Source organism: Triturus cristatus, chromosome 7 (genome assembly GCF_964204655.1).
Source record: "Triturus cristatus chromosome 7, aTriCri1.1, whole genome shotgun sequence".
Taxonomy (NCBI): Eukaryota; Metazoa; Chordata; class Amphibia; order Caudata; family Salamandridae; genus Triturus; species Triturus cristatus.
Genome location: NC_140590.1, coordinates 1,204,372,598 through 1,204,392,389, shown reverse-complemented (window position 1 = coordinate 1,204,392,389; position 19,792 = coordinate 1,204,372,598). Strand labels below are relative to the sequence as shown.

Sequence of the window (19,792 nt, the reverse complement as noted above, 5' to 3'; positions counted from 1 at the left end):
TGCAAAACTAGGACAAAAACGAGCTGTCGACGTTGAAGCTGAGAAACAAGGTTCGAGTCTCAGCAGGGACGCTCAACAACCTGTGATTCTGGTCAAATCACTTAATCTTCCCTTGGCGAACAAATAACAAGCATTGGCATAGCCAATAGGTCTCGCCTTTGGGACCTTATAAGTGTTTAACCATGCAACAGTTCATGCTGTTGCACCAAGGATATTGTGCTACATAACTAAACACTTATAAGGTCCGAAAGGCGAGAACTATTGGCTATGCCAATGCTTGTTTCTTTTGCTGACATGAAGTTGCGTAGGGTGCATGCACTCGTCACGCACCCATTGCGCACCCGCGAAAATCATATATATCATTATACACTATAAATAAAAATTTCTATAAACTTTTAATAAGTATATTAGCAAAACTGTTCAGTCTAATATCATATTCAAACATACTATAGTCATTTTTTAAACTTTAAAAGTATCCTGAAGTCTCGACTTCGGCTCGATCTCAGCGCGATCACGGCACGACCCTGGAAATATGCGTGGGGAGATGTAGTGCACATTAAGCGGCTACCCCGCGCATTTCATAACTTTACTTTCGTCGAAATTATATTGAAAATAATACTTTAAAAATACTTTTATTAATAAATTTAGACAAACACTTAAAAGAAAACTTTTATTTATAATTAATTTAAAGATATTTCATACTTTACAAATCACTCCAAAGTCGCGACCCCAGTGGGACTTTTCAAAATGGCTACCAGAATGTGCGAAGCCATCGTGTAGGATGCGCGAAGGGTTCGTGACTTCTGTATGATGTTACAACCAAAAAAAAAGAATGAATATAGTTTTCCTAACTAGATATTATTCACAATTTTTAAAAATATATATACATGTATAGAAAATTAAAAAAGCATACGATTGACGTGCATTAGACTTACAAATTTTCATTTAAAAAACCTTTGAAATTCACTGAAAAAAACCATAGGTTTCAGGCACGTTATAGTTAGTTGGATATTTGACTCATATAAAACCAGAGAAATTCGCCTGTTATAGTTAGTTGAGCTAACTATAACTCGCGCGCCCGCAATGCACTGCTGATGACGTCACATATTACATCACTCATGACATGGTCAGTGACATCACTGATGACATCACTGTTGACATCTCAAATGACATCACTGATGATTTGATATATGAGTCAAATGTCCAACTAACTATAACGTCCCTGAAACCTATGTTTTTTAGTGAATTTCAAAGGTTTTTTAAATGCTAATTCCTAACTATAACGTCTGTAAAACCTATGTTTTTTTCAGTGAATTTCAAAGGTTTTTAAATGCTAATTCCTAACTATAACGTCTGTAAAACCTATGATTTTTTCATGAATTTTGAAGGTTTTTTAAATGTTAATTTCATATTTTAATGTTTATAAAACCTATATTTGTTCTATTTTTTTTGTAATATTTTGGAATTTTATTACACTTCTTTTTTTTTAACTTTAAAAATTAAGTAATGTTTTATTTCTACCCACTGTGGATTGCACCACCTAATAAGAATATCAAAGAAAAATATCAATGGATTAATAATTGTCCATCCAATAGTTGTCTGAATTCAAATTTTCTTTATTCTTCTTTATTCATGCTTAAACATCGGGCAGCCAACGCTTTTCGTTCTTATAAAAGGAACTTCATCAGGGCTGTAAAAACATTTTAAAACACTTATATAATAACATATAAAATACATTGACAAACAATGTTACAAACAAGTACTATACCAAGACAGGAAGTATCTCTAAATATCACCCACAATTATTCGGTCTCCTTTGTATACTTCTGACTAGATTTCATATTTAGGTAACTAATCAAGCACCTATGCATCAACTCGTATCCTTTGTATACTTCTGACTAGATATCATATTTAGGTAACTAATCAAGCACCTATGCATCAACTCGTATCCTTTGAAGGATTGATAGCAACATCCCTTCAGAGTTCCTATCCCCATCATTGCCAAAAATTGTCATGCAAATTGTCATGCAAATGTGAAAGCCAACCCTAAATAGCTTGCATCATCTCAGGCTCATTAAATCATATCTGTACTCATAATATCCTCCTCACGAAACTTTGAAATATATACACATTTCCTATTTATACAGCAAGCAGGACTCCATAAAATGTCAAAATTGTAAATACGTATATTATAAATTCCACCATCTATCGTTTTTTCATGAAGCTCAAAAAAAGAACGGATAAGAGCATTAAGGCAAAATGACTTAACTTATATGCTACTATAACAGTCTGCATATGTCCCTACATTATACCTTGTAATCAACACAATTTTAACAAGAGAGTCCTATGGAAGATTTAAAGACCACTAAAGGATTATTTCCCCAAATAACTGATAGCCAAACACAAAAATCCTAGGGTCTACGACCTACCTCTAAGTCTATTTCAGAACTATGTGGTAGTAAGCCTAACTTGAAGGAAGCTAGAAATAATACATGCAAAAGGGCAGATCCCTATAAGGACAAGATCCCTCACTCACCAGAGGTGACATGCTTCATCATAGGGACTCTCCTCCCAAGGGAAAAACCTAGTTCCCTTGAGGGCTACAACCCCCTCACTGAGAGGGAGGAGCTCAGGGATGTTTTTATTGTTGGTATTGGAGGACTAGCTACGTCCATGTATGATGAGCTGATAAGTGTGAGTAAGGGTGCAGTGCAATGATGTGAAAGATTAAGTGAAAAACTGGTGAAAGACTAAAACTGGCTAGGAGGCACCGAAAACAACTTTAATCGAGGGGCGCCTACTGTCAGGATTAAAAAGCAGTACACAAACAGTATGGATTTGGAACTGATATGGTGTGAGTTTTAAGTGGTCAACATGTTTCAGCCCACGAAGACCAAAGGTGGATCGGGCTTTCGTCAGGACCTTGAAGATGGTCGCTACTGCAAAATTTAGAGAAAATGGTGAATTATATCAAAAAAAGGATATCAAGCCGATGCGTTGTCATCAGCCTGTAGTGGAACCTGCATGTACCTAGAACAGACAAGAAATGCCACATGTCAGGAAAAAAGTGGTGTGTATCATAGTGATAAAAAAACTTTTTCTTACAAGCAGGATCTGCGGATGCATGAACAGAAAAGAGTTATCTTACCCGCAGAGGCTGGGTACAGAGTCTCACCTCTCACCTGGCAACCGCTCAGGGGGGCAGCACCGCTCTATAAAGAAAACGGGGTATTAGTGAGATAGTTACATTATACCTCCCACCTATTCCATGTTGCCCAATCCCTTGATTAAAGACATTGCAACAACACCACCTATATTTTTTTATTATATCTAGTGGTGGAAACATCTACAACCGTACACCTACCGATTCCTCTCAAGGTGATTGTTTATTGATGGTAGGACTCATGTCAAAAGGTGAATCAATTGTGCGTTTCTACTGGTACTCCTTTCGATTCGCGACACCTCTAACGTCCTCATTAATTATTGTACCTAGCATGGATAAAAGTTGCCATTACTGATTGCATATTTATATCTCAATCCTATTATCAGCATTGAACCGCTAATCTGTAAATTACCCTATAAGTCGTGACACTCATCACCGCATAAAAGTATCTTATCTATGGCTTCAAAAGTATTTCAAGTGTTCTGATGGTCTCGTAATTCTCTTCCTAGTAAATGGCTACTGTGCCTGTAATAGAACAACATATATATAGTATCCTTTACATACTTGATGACTAATCCTTTCTACCTGCCCCAAAAGAAAGTAATAGCAAATATCCTAACACTTCCTGCACCTATAAATAGGATAACAGCTGTAAATTGTTATCCAGTGATTCCCACTGGCAAATGGTGTTAACAACCAGAAATACAGTGAAAACTGCTCCAATTGTAAGCGGAGATTTTATTTATAATAGACTTTTCTTTCATCCTATTGTATCCAACTCTCAAACAAAACTTCAGTTTGTGTATAAATGAGTGTCTGCTTGTATCAGTCATTGTAATAGACAGTAAATATGTGTTAGTATCTCTATAAATAAGTGATATGGAGTGTCTATAAATAACAGACTTGGTGTGTATAATTGTATGCACGAGTAAATGGATATGTGATTGATTCTTTGCATTACTGACTAGGTGTGTGAGTAACTCTATGGACGAGCAGCGGAGTGTGACTGCATGTATAGATGTATGAGTGTATATTATACTACTGTATTGATGAGTAACTACATGTATAAGTGACTGGATGTGTGTGTAGACCTAGGAAACAGTGAGTGGTGTGTAGTATATGGCATTGTAATATGTATAGTTTCAAAAATTGCAGTCTACATTTTAGAATGGGTGTATCAAAGTTTATATTAGGGCATCAGTATGTGCATCAGATCAGATCATCACGTGGATGATGTAATCAGTGATGTCATCAGTGAAGTCATCAATGATGTCATCAGTGAGGTCACTGACCATGTCATGAGTGACATCATCAGCAGTGAATTGCGGGCACGTGAGTTATAGTTAGCTCACCTAACTATAACAGGCGAATTTCTCTGGTTTTATATGAGTCAAATGTCCAACTAACTATAACGTCCCTGAAACCTATGTTTTTTTTGTGAATTTCAAAGGTTTTTTAAATGCTAATTCCTAACTATAACGTCTGTAAAATCTATGAAACGATACAAGGTTTTCCTCCTCTCACTTCAACGAGGCAAACAAGAATTTACTATCACAGGGTGCAAGCAATGCTCCCACCCTGTAATACCAAACATAAATGTCCCGCGTTTGCACACCCCGGGACATTGTATGACCTGCGCATGGGAGGTGGCGCTCCATGGGACCATGATACTTTGTTTAATGCATAACTACAGAATTAATATAAACGCATGCTAACACTACTTGCACACGTGTGGTACAGCAACCAGAGTGTAGTGTAGAGGCAGAGGAAGCCCAAAATCAAAAAATATAAATCCTACCAGAGGTAGGATCACATAGTTCGATCAGCCGACAACCCTGGGATCAGTAGAAACAGATTCACCAAGAAAACGGGTCTTCAGCACCAACGCAAGCAAGTGCAAAATTTTGGTGAGTGCTGCCTTCTTTTCACCTTCTCCCACTCGTCACCAAATGTATGTAGTGAACAGGAAGACAGCAGTGGATCTGATAAGTAGATTTATTGCAGGAAAAGAAGACAACTTAAACAGCCACCAAGAGGACCAGACACCAAGGCATCCTTCTTCTCCAGCACCGTTTACAAACTCCCCAAGATTCCCCTCATGACAGCCCTACATTCTAACATTACATACTTACATACTTACATTATACTATCATTACATGCTAACATTGTACTATGACTTACACTGAAATAGTACACAGAGCACATCACTTAACAGCAATGAGCTCACGGTTTAATCCCTGAGTCTTCAGACCAGTAGGGGTAAGTAGTTTGCTTTCCACTCCCTATATAGTATAAACACATTCTAACACTACTTATAGTTCTACTACAGCAGCCAGTATGCTACAGCGCCCACAGCCCATCACTTTACAACAATCATCTTGGTTTGATCCCCGAGTCTTTACACCGGTAGGCGTAGTACTTCACTTCCTACTTCCGATATAGTATAAACACACGTTAGAACTCAGTAGTTCGCTTCCCCTTCCCTGTATGGTATAAACGCCTACTAACACTACTTCCACAGGTATCCTACAAACACCAGAGCACATCACTTTACAGCAATGGCCTCACGGTTTAGGCTCTAGGTTTCATACCCGACTGTAGCAGCATCTCATCTCACCACCATGTGACTCTGAGCAACACCGCACTTTCAGAGCGGTAGGTGTGACTACTTCACATCGTACTCCCCCACAGAGGTTACAGTGCTCCTATCCTCCTGTTTCCTACTCTTTTTGCCCTTTTTTCCCCTTACTCGCTTCAATGGAATCACAAAATGGCGGCCAACACTCCCTAGTTGCAGCCGCTTGCAGCGCTCACAACCAATAAGTAGCAAGCTTGTGCTCGTAACGCCTCAGCCAATCAGATGGCAGAATTCCCAAATATCAATATCAGTAAATTTAGATATTTCTCCAAAACAACTGAACTGATTTACACCAAATAAACAAAAGCGTGCTTTCTAGACCAAGACTCTTCTCCCTGCCAAATTTGGGTCAATTCCATTTACCCGTTCGACCAGTAGCCTTGTCTAAAGTTTCCTATGGAAATTAACATAGAGGAAACATGTTTTGGGACCCCCTTTTTTCTCGGCCCCCCCCTTGACGAACCACCCCCAATCTTCCCACATAGGAGCTGATAGGAACAAAGAATACGTTTAGGCAATTTCATGAAGATTCATCCAACGACGCCAAAGTTATAAGCAAAAAAAAAATGGTCTTCCTATGGAAAATTGGTCCTAACTATAACTACCGACTGGCGACCGCCAGTAGATAATATATATATGTATATATATATATATATATATATATATATATATATATATATATATATATATATATATATATATATATATATATATATACATATATATATTATCTACTGGGGGTCACCAGTAGATAGTTATAGTTAGGACCTATTTTCCAGAGGAAATCAGCAACATTCTATTGGGAATATCTTTGGCGCCGGTTGACGAATCTTCGTGAAATTCTCCAAAATTTTGGCCAGCTCCGCTCCACTCCTACCCTGAATGTTTCGTGGTGATTTGTCAAGCAGGGGCCGAGAAAAAAGGGGGGTCCCAAAACGTGTTTTCCCCATGCAATTTCCCATAGGATCGGCTGTCGCAGCTACAGCCCGAACCGCTGAACGGAATGACACCAAATTTGGCAAAGAGGTAGTCCTCAGTTCAGACTCATGCCTTTTGCATAAATGGTGTAAATCTGTTTAGTAGTTCCTGAGAAAATTAGAGTTAAAAGTATATATATATCTATTGGCGCGGTGGATCCTCGCACCCTACCCGCACCGTAAGCGCACCCTCCCCGAACCGAGCACGCACCCTCCCGATCAAGCGCTGAATGCTAATTGGCTGTTGAGTGTCTGTCAACATTCGAAACCAGGAACTGTTGGCGGCCATTTTCTGCCTCGGTAGAAACGAGGCTGAAGAAGCAAGGGGAATAAGTGTATAAAACATATAAAGGGGGCAGAGTGTAAATACTTTGACCCTGTAGAGGTGCCTGGGGGTCCCCTTTTGTTTTTTTTAAACGGCGAAATGCGCGCACGGTGCGCGCATTCTATCGTGTTGGGTGTATGGATTCTCTCGCGTTGGATCCACGGAATTTAAAAAAAAAAAAAAAAAGACAAGAAATCATTGGTTGTATGACTACTTTCTACACTGAAAGGTAGGGTGTATATTTCTGTTTTTTAAAGGTATGATTCTTATTGGTTGGCAAAAACAGATTGTAAGGAACATTATATATGATAAGTTGAAAAGTCAAGCACACTTCCTGTCTTGTTTAGAAACATTGTATGCTGAACTTGTGACCTGTGTGCTCAGTGCAGTGTTCCATGACCTGTTTCTATGGTAATAGGTAGAAGGCCGATTGGGGAAAGGGTTGAAATGTATTTCAGTTGGAAAGGGTTGAAATGTTTAACCAATAGAAATGTGTGTTTGCTTTTGAGTTTATGTGTGAAGGATTGTGATTTGATGTTTACATGTATATGTGTGGAAAATGAAAGGGAAACATTTCCATTCTTTGTTTTTGCTGAGAGGTGCACAGTGCAGAGATTCTGTAAAAGAAAATATGGTGAGTGACTGATATACTTCTTAATCTACAAAAGAACTTGAAAGATGAGTTTTTTAAATGTGAGGGGATGTATGTAGACTATTTTGATTTTAATCAGACTAATGTATTTCTCCTGCTAAAGTGTAGGGAGTACTTTTTTTCTCTACAATCTTATTGACAGTGTGTGTGCATGTAGAAACCATTCTGTGATAAGCATTTGTGTTTTTCATGTGTTTGCAGACAGATAACTGTGCTGTTTTTATATTTTGGTAGAATTAGAAACCAGTCATTGTTTATGAATTTGTGAAATGAGTTATGTTATGTTTCTATACTAAAATGTAGTACTTCTTCTAGATGAAGAAATGTGTTTCGGTATAGTGCAAGGGATAGTGTTGCTTGTCTAGAATCACACAGTGAGTATGTGTGCATTTGGGAACCACTGTGAGAGAAGCATTTGGTAACATTGTGTATTTGCTGACAAATAGTTGTTTTAACCTGTCATGTTGTGAAGTTTTAGTAGCATTAGAAGACAGTTATGGCTTATGATTTGATTAAATGAGTCAGGCTTTGACAGAAAAGTGGAGTCCTGAAATATGTAGATTGTGTGCAGTTCCCTTACCACTTGCACTGTAGTGAATGAGTTTTGGTAAACTCCTAGAGATAGTGGTGCTTGTCTAGAATCACAGTGTGAGTTAGTGTGTATTTGGGATCACTGTGAGAGAAGCATTTGGGACATCATGTATTTGCTGACAGATAACTTCTTTTAAACCTGTCATGTTGTGAAGTTTTAGTAGCATTAGAATCCAGTCTTTGCTTATGCGTTGATTAAATGAGTCATGCTTTGACACTGATGTGCTGTACTTAAATATGTAGATTGTGTGCAGTACCATTAACTCTTCTAGACTAGTGAATGAGTTTTGGTAAACTCCTAGGATAGGGTTGATTGTCTAAAATCACACTGTGAGTCTGTGTGCATTTGGGTAAGGATTTTGAGAGAAGCATTTGGTAATATTGTGTATTTGCTGACAGATAACTGTTTTAAAACCGGTCATGTTGTCAATTTTTAGTAGCATTAGAAGCCAGTCTTTGTTTATGCTTTGATTAAATGAGGCAGGCTTTAACACAAAAGTGCAGTCCTGAAATATGAAGATTGTGTGCAGTTCCCTTACCACTTCCACAGTAGTGAATGATTTTTGGTAAAATCCTAGGTATGGTGGTTGTTGTCTAGAATCACACTGTGAGTCTGTGTGCATTTGGGAACCACTGTGAGAGAAGCATTTGGTAAAATCGTGTATTTTTTAGCAGATAAGTCTTTTAAAACCTGTCATGTTGTCAAGTTTTAGTAGCATTAGAAGCTAGTCTTTGCTTGTGCATTGATAAAATGAGTCAGGGTTTGACACTAAGGTGCAGTACCATGTACTATCTTCTTCACTGTGGCAGAACTGAAAATTTAAAAGTTTTACCTAAGCACTGTCCTAGAAGTAGTCTGATTATTTAGTCAGTTTCTAAGTACCAAATAGATTGCTTCAAATGTCTATGCAGTATGCATGTAGTGTTCTGACATACTATACACTTGTCTTTTACACCTTCAATTCCCTAGTTAGTATCCATACACTTCCAGGAAACACCCTGTCACTCCCTTTGCCGTCCTCTAGTGACCCATTCAACACCATGTACTAATCCATTCACTGTGCCAAAACCCAAACACTTATAAATTCACCAAGACACTCTCTTTCCAGTACTCTAATGATTCAGTCACTGCCTAAGTATTCATGCACTGAGCCAGGCCTTAGCACATGGACTTCTTCAAACCCCTACCACTATGCATGCAGTCCTCTAACCACCTACACACTTGTCTTTCACACCTTCCATTTCCGAGTCAGTATCCACACACTTCCAGCAAACACCCTGTCACTCCCCTTGCACTCCTCTAGTGACCTTATTAAGCATCATGTACTAATCCATTCACTGCGCCAAACCCTTAGAAATTCACCCAGGCACTCTCCTTGCAGTACCCTAATCATTCAGTCAGTACCCAAGTACTCATCCAGTGACCCAGGCCTTAGTATATGGACTGCTTCAAACCCCTATCCACTATGCATGCAGTCCTCTAACCACCTACACAATTGTCTTTCACGTACAAAAACAACACCAAATGCACCACTTAAACAATGTAATTCAAATAAAGTCCAAATTCTTAAGGTATTTTTCGTTTTTCAAAAAAAGCTCTTCTTTATTATGCAGTGAATATTGCAATTAAAAACAATTTTCCAACACAGCCAAAGCAGCCGCTTTGGCTGCTTTGGCTGTGTTGGAAAATTGTTTTTAATTGCAATATTCACTGCATAATAAAGATGAGCTTTTTTTGAAAAACGAAAAATACCTTAAGAATTTGGACTTTATTTGAATTACATTGTTTAAGTGGTGCATTTGGTGTTGTTTTTGTACATGTATTTTCCAGTTACTGGAACGGCATTGTGCTGGCGGGTGTCATCCAAAATTGCACACTTAAGGTGAATGAACTGTTTCACCAACAATTACATTGAGTTATCTTAAATCTGGTGCTACTCTAGAGGGCTACCGCTAGCATTGTGGTTTGGTTGTTCACAATTGTCTTTCAAACCTTCAATTCCCTAGTCAGTATCCATACAATTCAAGGAAACACCCTGGCTGTCACTCCCTTTCCAGTCTTCTAGTGACCCATTCAGCATCATGTACTAATCCATTCACTGTGCGAAAACTCAAACACTTATAAATTCACCAAGATACTATCTTTGCAGTACTCTAATCATTCAGTCAGTGCCTAAGTATTCATGCACTGAGCCAGGCCTTAGCACATGGACTGCTTCAAACCCCTATCCACTATGCATGCAGTCTTCTAACTACCTAGACACTTGTCTTTCACACTTTCAATTTCCTAGTCAGTATCCATACAGTCTTGCAAACATCCTGTCACTCCCTTTGCAGTCCTCTAGTGACCCATTCAACACCATGTACTAATCTATTCACTGTGCCAAAACCCAAACACTTATAAATTCACCAAGACACTCTCTTTCCAGTACTCTAATGATTCAGTCACTGCCTAAGTATTCATGCACTGAGCTAGGCCTTAGCACATGGACTTCTTCAAACCCCTATCCACTATCCAAGTACTAATCCATTCCCTGTGCGAAAAGCCTAGCACTTATAAATTCACCTAGGCACTCTCCTTGCTGTACTCTAATCATTCAGTCAGTACCCAAGTAGTCATGCAGTGAGCCAGGCCTTAGCACATGGACTGCTTTAAATGCCTATGCAGTATGGATGCAGTCCTCTAATCACCTACACAGTTGTGTTTCACACCTTCAATTCCCTAGTTATTATTCATACTCTTCTAGAAAACACCCTGTCACTCACCCAGTGTGTCTCCTTATAGTACTGTAATCATTTAGTCAGTTAGCATGTAGAGTTTAAGTGAGGTAGGCTTTAGGGCATGAACTGCTTCAAAGTAGTATGCACTATGCATATAGTGTTTTAACCATCGTCACACTTGTGGTTCAGGAACATAGTTTCTTAGTCAGTATTTATATAAAATGTGTTTGTACAGTAATGGAATAGTATATTTTTGAAAGTTATTAATATACATTTATTTGTGATTCTTTTTTACAGATACAGAATAGGAGTGTTTCTCATCTGCTTGCAGTCTTCTCGTGCAAGATTATTCGGATGAAGGGTCCTTAGGTGTTTCATCATACTTGCCGTGCCATACGAGTATTTCTTGCTAGGATCCCCTTGTGACAGAACTCTTTTGCAAATCTTGCACGTGACCAAGGTGGCATTGGTCTTTGTTTGCCCCTTGGGAAAAGTAAAAAATGTCCTCACCACTGAAGAAAAACGTTGTGGGCGTGGTGCCTTCTGCAAAAAAAATTCCTCAGATTCGGTAAATATATTAAAGGGGCAACATTTACAGTTTTTGTAAGTTAAAGTTATAAAATGTTGTTAGCTGTCTGCATTTTATATATCTGTGATTTGTTTCTTGTGGTATTTTGTTGAGAATAGCATGCTGGTTTTCTTTTAACAATCTTTCTGAATTTCCAGGTCTGTCGTCGACATTCATGGTCCCCACAGGAGTGTTCCGCCTTGTTGTTTTGTATTATTTTTGATACATTTTGTTTATTAGTTTATCGTTCATATATATGTTAATAAAAACATAAAGTTTGAAAATAGTTTATCGTTTACATATTCATGATTATAAAAAATAAAGTTTGAAAAAAAAATTAATAACGTTTTGGGTTGTTCTCTTAACTGCTGTGTGACTCTTTCTTGTTCTTATTACTGTTATTTGATGGAGTCCACCATGGTGTTAAATTTTGGGGCACTTATCGCTGGTTTACTGGTGATATCTGCAGTTTGCACCAACTTCTGAATAGTGTATTAGATTTATCTCAACTTTACTTCTGTTAAAGTGCTGATAATGAAATGGAGACTAGCCGTTCCCGTGCAAAAAGACACGAGGTGCACCTTTCCGATTTATTCTACATACTAAAATCCTGTATTGAATTGCACTGAGGTATTGGCTGCACTTACAGTGTACACACAAAATCTATTAAGAAATCTCATTGTATTTATATTGATTGGGAATAGTGCGTCAGGTGCTGGATCTTGACGAGATACACTGCTCAGTTCGTATATTGTTCTGCACACGAAAAAAATCACATCAAAACTTTCACACCAATTGCAATGTGAAACAAATTCCGGCGATAAGACACGTTAGCACCAGGGATTTTACACCTGCTTTCTGCTGGTGTTAAGCAGGACAACTACGTGCACCATGAAAGGGAACACTGCCAAGAGCCACACCAGAACACCCACAGGTGCTATAGAGTCAATGAGCATGATACAGGGATACCCATGAGGGCCAGAAGACTCATCTCAACAACTCCAGGACCGCCAATGCCCCCCAAACCCACATCTTAGCAAGTGTGTCCCTGTGGTCATTGCCTTAGCATGATAGGCACGAGCCCTGCAACATCACAGTGTGCTGTCTTCCTTTTAGTTATGAGGATGTTTTTTGTTATAATTAACTGTTTTCCTAAACTGCTATTACTGGTACAGTGTTTAATATGTTAAGTTTTCGTGCCTTCATTATATCATTTTTAAACACTACTTGGTGAGACATTTTCTCTCCCAGATGTATTTCTTCTTTTTCATGCTTTTGCCTTTTATTCATTTATTTGTTCATATATGAGCATTATCTTTCAGTTGAGTTTCCCGTGTCGTTGTCCCGTTTGTTGTCACCCCTTCTTCATTTGGCTTTTGTTCATATTCACATAGAGTTCTTTTTTCACTCAATTATGTTACGCTTTATCACAACCATGTTTCTTATTGCACTTATTGTCAAACCTTTATTATTTGGTTTTTGATCAAATTTCATATTGTTTCCCAGCCCTGAAGAGTCACAGTTTTCCACTGTTGACGAAACACGTGTCGGCTGGCGCTCTTTGTACTGATGAAAGACAACGTTTTGAATTAAAAAACATCTTTCCATTGTTCTTTGAACCCTGTTATCTTTTCTGTGATCAAATTTAATTATATTGTCACGTGTGCACAGGATTTGTTTGTAGTTGCTGTCACCTCAGCGTTGGCAGTGAGCCTGGACATGTAGCTACGCACGCATCCTCCTGCATGCACAACTGGCATGTGCTGGTCTGGGGTTTACAGGTCAGTGCAGGGGTGTGCCTATCCGGCAAGGGGAACGGGGTTTCTCGGACATGTCCGTGTACAAGAAGTGCGGTAAGTGTGTCTCTGTGTTCTGGTGTGGCCTGCTACAAGAGTCGCAGCAGTCGATGTTGTAAAGTGGCATGCACCACCTCCAAACGGCACTGTGATGGTGTAGTTGGAATTTAGCAGGACATGTGCAAATAGGCATTACAATGGTGTGCCGTACGAGTGCACGAGATACAACAGCGTACCATACAAAAGTGTGGGGGCTCGTGGGAGGGAGGAGCAGCCGTTTGCCAACATAACATACAGTGAACTCAACCATGTGCCACATGCTGGGCATCTCATCCATGATGACCACGGTCGCAGACATCCCACAACACCAACGACAGGCCTTTGTACACATCCTGTATGAATGCAGCATGGTTTTCACTTCTATGCTCGTTCAGTGGTGTGATGTTGGCGGGTTGTGTGACTTGTGCTCCTTGTTGGTGTGTTTCATTTTGGCCATTGTTAGTCCATGTGTGTGTTGTACTTAATTGTGCATGTGTGCCATTCTGCCCATCTCCCCCCCTCCCCCCACTCCCTGCTTCTTCCTCTTCCTGGTGCTGTTGTGTCTATAATTTTGTTGCTCTACACATATATACATGTAAAGAATAAATTAGAATAGTTCCTTGATTCTTTTAGGTTTCAAAACTTCTTTCTATTGGTTTCTTTTTAATTTTCCATATAAACCGTTTTTTTAATATTCAACAAAACCTAGAAGTCAGAAGTGCAAAGTATTCTATCAACACACTTTCTAGAACATTCTACAACACGTGCAGGTTAAAAGTTCATCAATTTTTTAAAACGTAACGATATTTTTTTGCAACATTTTCTTGAACATTTAACGACACGTGCAGGTTAAAAGTTCACGATTGTTTTAAGTTCGAACAGTGCCTTCCAAATGCAAGTAGCAGGTGTGGTTGAGCTGAGCAAATTTTATCCTATGATATGTACTCCACTTTGAAACTGCTTTTTCTTAACCAATCACAAAGATGCTTTTCCACAAAACTAATGTGCACCCTACTTTTAAAAAAGAATGCTTTTCATGATATCTTTAGAGATAAGTTATAGATAGGAATTAGCATTTAAAAAACCATAGGTTTCATGCACATTATAGTTAGGAATTGGCATTTAAAAAACCTTTGAAATTCACTGAAAAAACCATAGGTTTCAGGCACATTATAGTTAGGAATTAGCATTTAAAAAACCTTAGAAATTCACTGAAAAAACCATAGGTATCAGGGGCGTTATAGTTAGCTGGACATTTCCCTCATACAAAACCCTAGAAATTCCCCCGTTATAGTTAGTTCAGCTAACTATAACTCGCGCCCCCGCAATGCACTGCTGATGACGTCACATATTACATCACTCATGACATGGTCAGTGACATCACTGATGACATCTGAAATGACATCTCTGATGACATCACTGATGACGTCATCCATGTGATAAATTAGTGCATCTTCTCACACCCTTTGATATACTCAATCATAATTTCAGACGTCCATTCTCAAAACCATAGATACTCCAATACCAATAACTACATACCCACTCATTGGCTCTTAGATCTACACACACATCCACTCACTTACCTGTACAGTCACTCATACTCACAGTCACTCAGTACAGGACTATCATATGCATTTATACACCTACATAGACACTCACACACCACCAATCATCCATAGAGGTACTCTCACACCTAGTCAGTCATGCAAATAATTAATCACACTCCATTTTACTCACCTATGCAGTTATACACACACAAGTTCACTCACTCATAAAAATAGTACCACATTCTTACATTCTTAAACAATCACTAATACAAGCAGACACTCATCCATACAGCCACTCTCACAATCACACACTCTCACATATACCCACTTATATACTCTTACACACATATATACTGCCTTTCACATATGTAGTTACTCACACATGTACCACTGAGATATACATTCAATCACTAACACACCCATACATACACTCACCCAACAATACAGTCCATCACAGATGCACTCTTAAAACCATGCACCCATAGAATCACCCACTCACACATGTATGCACAGAGTCACACGCACCCCACCCACACAAACACTCAGGCACCCAAACAGATACTCACACAACCAATCAATCACCCATAGAGACTCTCATATAGCTATTCACAAAACCATGTAGCTGCTTATACACCAACAGACAGACAGATACAGACATTCACACAGTTTAGTCACTAGTCTGCAGTAAGAGAGTTTAATGACTCACTTATAGAGTCAGTCTCGCACCTGCTAAATAATCCATTCACACACTTATGCACCCACTCATTCTTCCTTAGGTCTTTCCCTATATATATATTAAACATATTTAAAATTTACAGAAATACACACTCACTGGATGACGTCATCAGTGATGTCATCAGTGATGTCATTTCAGATGTCATCAGGGATGTCATCAGTGATGTCACTGACCATGTCATGAGTGATGTAATATGTGACGTCATCAGCAGTGCATTGCGGGGGCGCGAGTTATAGTTAGCTGAACTAACTATAACGGGGGAATTTCTAGGGTTTTGTACGAGGGAAATGTCCAGCTCACTATAACGCCCCTGAAACCTATGGTTTTTTCAGTGAATATATATATATATATATATAAATCTCCAAAAATAAACACGCGTTCTTTCTGCAACGCTGTACGGGCCACACCAACAGTGCTTGAAAGGTTTCTTTATTAAAAGACCAACAGGCATGACGCGTTTCGAGTCCAATAACTCTTCATCATGTGCCACTTGCTGTAATGTCAGTGGGTTCATTAGATTTAAATAACGTGACTTCTTAAGACATTGAAAAGGGACCAACGTCCATTTCTTCCAGTTTAAAGGGACAGTTCATTCATGGTTTCTTATTCGTAATTATCACCGTATTTCAGTAGTATAACAAAGGTAAGTGCAAGTTTTTGTTTTAAGTTACCTTTTAACCCTCAAGTGGTATTGTCATCATGGTTTTCCTTTGTTGTATGATCTTGTTAACCTTTAATTATATCATAGGGGAGTACAATTCCCAAAGTGCTCCATAACTGCCCTTTACATTCATACTGGTTTTCAAAGTCGATTTCGGTAAAACCACACTTAATCCACAGTGTACCGAGTGCAACACATGCTTTTAAATAGACAGTTCCATACCTCGGTCACGGTGTACAAGTAAAGTCTCACTACCGCTGAGTTTCCGTGCAGCTTTTCATTTCCCTTCCAAAATCATTGCCTCAAGCATGAAGTGCTAAGGAAAAATTCCTCTGCAAATCCTAGCTGCTGAAAAAGTCCATTCCCCAAGTTGAGGCGGGCCTCACACGGTGGCCCTTCCATCACAAAGTCTGTTCCTGTTCACTTTCGCAGCCGGAGGGCACTCCTTTAAAGAAAGCTCCGAGCTTCATTAAATCACCCTGACACATAGGAGTGCCTCTTCCTCGCGGATCGGGGCCCATTGTAAGGTGTGTCAGACACCTCTGTAGAATCCCCATAAAAACACGCGCTCCTTCTGCAACGCTGTACGGGCCACAACAACAGTGCTTGAAAGGTTTCTTTATTAAAAGACCAACAGGCATGACGCGTTTCGAGTCCAACGACTCTTCATCATATGCCACTTGCTGTAATGTCAGTGGGTTCATTAGATTTAAAAACCGTAACTTCTTAAGATATTGAAAAGGGACCAACGTCCATTTCTTCCAGTTTAAAGGGACAGTTCCTTCATGGTTTCTTATTCGTAATTATCACCGTATTTCAGTAGTACAACGAAGGTAAGTACAAGTTTTTGTTTTAAGTTACCTTTTAACCCCCAAGTGGTATTGTCATCATGGTTTTCCTTTGTTGTACGATCTTGTTAACCTTTAATTACATCATACGGGACTGCGATTCCCAAAGTGCTCCATAACTGCCCTTTATATTTATACTGGATTTCAAAGTCGATTTCGGTAAAACCACATTTAATCCACAGTGTACCGAGTGCAACACATGCTTTTAAATGGACAGTTCCATACCTCGGTCACGGTGTGCAAGTAAAGTCTCACTACCACTGAGTTTCCGTGCAGCTTTTCCTTTGCCTTTCAAAATCATTGCCTCAAGCACGAAGTGCTAAGGAAAAATTCCTCTGCAAATCCTAGCTGCTGAAAAAGTCCATTCCCCAAGTTGAGGCGGGCCTCACACGGTGGCCCTTCCATCACAAACTCTGGTCCTGTTCACTTTTGCAGCCGAAGTGCACTCCTTCTAAGAAAGCTCTGAGCTTCATTAAATCACCCTGACACATAGGAGTGCCTCTTCTTCATGGATCGGGGCCCGTTGTGAGGTGTGTCAGACACCTCTGTAGAATCCAAAAAGAAACATGCGTTCCTCATATATATATTAACTAATGGCGGTCGCCAGTAGGTAGTTATAGTTAGGACCTAGTTTCCATAGGATAACCGTTTTTTCTTTTACCAATATCTTCAGCGCCGTGTGATGAATCTTCACGAGATTTGCAAAACTAATGGGGCACCCGGGTCAGCTCCTGTCGTAAATGTTTTGGAGTGATTCATCAAGCAGGGCCGAGAAAAAAGGGGATCCCAAAACAAGTTTTCTCCATTTTAATTTCCATAGGAAATTTTGGAAAAGGCTACAGCCTTAACTGCTGAACGGAATTACTCCAAATTTGGGAAAAAAGGTTGCTCTTGGTTCAGAAAGCGTTCATTTTATGAAATGGTGTAAATCTCCTCAGTAGTTCCTGAGAAATAAATATATACAAAAAATCAATATCTGGTGATTGGGGTGGATCCGCGAACCCTCCCAAGCACAAGCTTGATTCTGATTGGCTGCCAACACTCCAAACCAAAAGGTGTTGGCAGCCATCTTGTGACTCGGTTGAACCGAGTCACAAGAAAAAAGATAAAAACTGGAGAATAGGGGGCAGGGTAGAAACACCCTGACCCCCTAGGCCTGCTCAAGGGGTCCTACTGGGATCCCCAGGGCCCATAAAAGCATTTTTTCCCACAGGATTCACATATAGTGTGCGAATCCGCAAAAAAATTTTTAAAACAGGACCCCGCACCTTCTTTTAATAAGCCCCCAGGTTGGCCAGGTCCCAGGAGCAATGAGGAAAATTAATGCGGGGCCCGCGGTGCCCCCTGCAGCCCCAGGGACCGCCACCTCTCTGGGGCATGATTAATAGTATGTGGAGGCACACGGCCCCACCTGCAGCCCCGGTGACTACCACCTCCCTGGGGCTTTTTTACAAAAAATGCGTAGGGGGCTCCTGCCCCCCCATATTGCCCCAGGGACCGCCACCTACCCAGGGCTTTACTTAATTAGGGTGGGGTCATCCCAGGCCCCCCTAAAGCCTCGGGGATAGCCACCTACCCTGGGCTTAATTGAAAAACAAAGTGTGGGGGCTCAAGCCCTCCCATACTGCCCCAGGGACCACCACCTCCCCAAGGCACTATATATTCTAATACAGGGGTCCATTGTGGACCCCCGGGGCCCACCACTTCTCTGGGGCTTCAAACATATGTTGGTGGGGGCCCCTCCTGGAGCCCTCCATTGCCCTGGGGACCGCCACCTCCTAGGGTTGGCTCCAGGAATGTCCCAGGGTACCTACCCCTGGGAAATTGCAGTTTGCAATGGCAGGGCAGGAGCACTGCTCCCTCCCTGCCATTGTAAACGTCTGCTTCACTTCATGGAAGCGAGAGCAGGAATCCTGCTCTTGCTTCCATGAAGCAAAGCAGAATTGTTTTTGGGCTAAGGGAGCTGCATGTTTGTAGCTGCCTTTGTCCAAAAGCAATTCTGACTCCCACAGGAGGTGGGGAGCCAGCAGGGACCACAGGAGCATTGGGGCTCCCCCACAGTCCCCAACATGAGGCCAGTACCTGAGGGATGGGGTCCCCAGGGACAAAAGTGGCCAAGGAATGGGGGGCCATGAGGCCCCCTCCCATGATTAAATATGAAAAAAAATTAAAAAGGCAAACCCCTAGGGAATGGGGTCCCCGGGGCCAAAAACGGCCTCAGGAGGAGTGCCGCACGGTCCACCTCCTTTAAAATGTATAAAAAAAATAATAAGTGCCCATGCCCACGAGGCCCCTTCCCGTTTAAAAAAAAAAAAATGAAAACATGGCTCAGGCCCTGGGAGTGGGGTCCCCGGGGCCCCAAAATTATTAAGAGAAGAGGGGCCACACAGCCCCCTTCTAAAAAAAAGAAAAAAGAAAAGAGAAGCCGGCATCTTGCCGGAGGCCCCGCCCCCTCCCTGCACCACACTGCACACACACCTCCTGGCTCATTCTGGGTTGTGAGATTAAGTCCCCTTGAATCCTAAGGGTC

At 40.4% G+C, this 19,792-nt stretch overlaps 1 protein-coding gene and 1 long non-coding RNA gene across 2 annotated transcripts in view; one reads left to right on the top strand and one right to left on the bottom strand.

Moving 5' to 3' along the window:
• LOC146811602 (extracellular calcium-sensing receptor-like) overlaps nt 1-19,792 on the top strand; it is a 724,241-nt gene that overhangs the window by 248,072 nt on the left and 456,377 nt on the right. The window lies entirely within an intron of this gene.
• Nucleotides 2,861-3,466, bottom strand: LOC146811603 (uncharacterized). Its single transcript, XR_014965827.1, has 3 exons — nt 3,365-3,466; nt 3,149-3,212; nt 2,861-3,030 (listed from the first exon to the last, which is right to left on the bottom strand). It is a non-coding gene; the product is annotated as an uncharacterized LOC146811603 (long non-coding RNA).